Here is a 2,062-nt window from a genome sequence, read left to right on the forward strand (position 1 = left end):
AAGAAGAATCAATGCTTTTGACTTGTGGTGCTGGCAAAGAATGCTGAAAGTACCATGGACTGCTAAAAGGACTAACAAATCAGTCCTGGAGGAAGTGCAGCCCGAATGCTCCTTGGAAGTGAGAATGGCAAGACTTCATCTCATCTACTTTGGTCATGTTGTCAGAAGGGACCATTCCCTGGAGAAGAATGTCATGCTTGGTAAAGTTGAAGGTTTACAAAAGAGGGGAAGGTCCTCAACGAGATGGATTGGCACAGTGGCTGCGATGATGGGCTCAAGTATAGCAGGGATCATGGAGCTGGTGCGAGACCGGGTGGTGTTTTGTTCTGATGTGCATAGGGTCACTATGAGTCGGAAATGTATTGACAGTGCCTAACAACAGCAACATGTACATGCACAATCTCTTTCTATGATGGAGTCTGTGTTCCAACATGGGTGCCATGACTTCTGTGCAGGTGTGTTCTGCTGTTTCCTCTTGGTTCAAGTCTTGGTTTTGTCTTAGATTAGCCACCTTTATTCATCAGGCAGTAAAGCACGGCAAGGATGTGCAGACTCCAAAACTGTTTACATTTACATTTGCGTTATTTCTTTTGCAATGTCCATTCCTTAGTCTCAGGAGCTGAGGAATGTGGTTGCCCTGTCCTGTGAGCTGTTCCTGTCTTAGTTTTATGATCTTAGGAATGTGGTTGCAGGACAGGATTCTTTTGTGATTATGACAAGTAATAGAATAAGGCAATGTTTAAATTGAACAAGATTAATATGGAGCTTTAGGTTATAAAGTTAGAACACATGTTCATCTCCCAGAAATTCTTTTTTTTTTTTTAATTTTCATTGTCATTTGGGTGAACATTTAAAGAACAAATTCGCTTCCCATACAGCAGCTCACATATATTTTGTCTCATGGCATTTACTGCAGTTTCCCACAATGCAACAGCTCTGTTCCTACTTCCTCCCCATAGTAACCTCTTCCCTGTGTCCTGCCTTCCCATGCATTCCTGTCCCCACCCCAAGTTATCTCCTTGTGCATACACAGCATTTCTATTACCCCATGATTCATCTCTCCAAGGAATATATCTATCTAAAATAAATGTTTGGCTTATATGCCTATCTTTTGTTTGTCTGGAAGCCACAGGAGTGGGTTCAATTCCAGACCTGAAGGGCAACTAGAGGCCATAATCTCAGTGGTTCTATTAGGCTTTATCAGAAGAGCAAACCTGGTCACTTTTTTTTTTTTTAATGATTTCGAGTTTTGTTCCACATTCTTCACCCACTCTATCCAGGATCTCCTACATAGTTGACCCACCGAGTGGTTGACAGTGGTAGCCAGGCAAGATCTATTTCTTTTATTCTCATAGTTGTATAGGCTGAGGATCATATGGTGTACCAGTTGCTTGGACTAATTGTTTCCATTCATCTTTGGTTTCCTTCATTCTTCTTTGATCTGGATGAGGAAAGACCAGACATTACACCTAGATGGCTGCTTGCAAGCTTTTAAGATCCCAGTTGTTACTCAACAATGTAGTACATGGAACAATGTTTTGTGTAGTATATTATGCCAATTGAGCTTGATGTATGCTGCGACTATGGTCTGAAGGCCACAGGTCCAACTACTCACTCCTTCTGTGTAGCTGGCTGTGGCCAAGAAGTGACTACAACCTTCTCCCTTGTTAGCTCTACTACATACCTAGAAATTCTTTTTTGGTTGTTTTTAGTTGTGATTTGGGTGAAGATTTACAGAGAAAATTCGCTTTCCGTACAGCAGTTCACATATACTTTGTCTCATGACATTGACCACAGTTTACCACAATGCAACAGATCCCCTCCCACTTCCTCCACATAGTTACCTCTTCCCTGTGTCCATGCTTCCATGCACTCCTGCCCCCTGAGCTGTCTCCCTATGCATAAGCAGCCCTTCTTTCACCCATGATTGTTCTCTCCAAGGAGAGTATCTACTTGAGGAAAATGTTCAACTCATATGCCTGTATTTTGTTTGGCTGGAAACCACAGGTGTGGGTTCAATTCCAGATATGAAGGGCAGCTAGGGGCCATAGTATCAGTGGTT

This window comes from Orycteropus afer, unplaced genomic scaffold (genome assembly GCF_000298275.1).
Source record: "Orycteropus afer afer isolate SDZICR_OR568_19922 unplaced genomic scaffold, OryAfe1.0 scaffold00277, whole genome shotgun sequence".
NCBI classification, from domain to species: Eukaryota; Metazoa; Chordata; class Mammalia; order Tubulidentata; family Orycteropodidae; genus Orycteropus; species Orycteropus afer.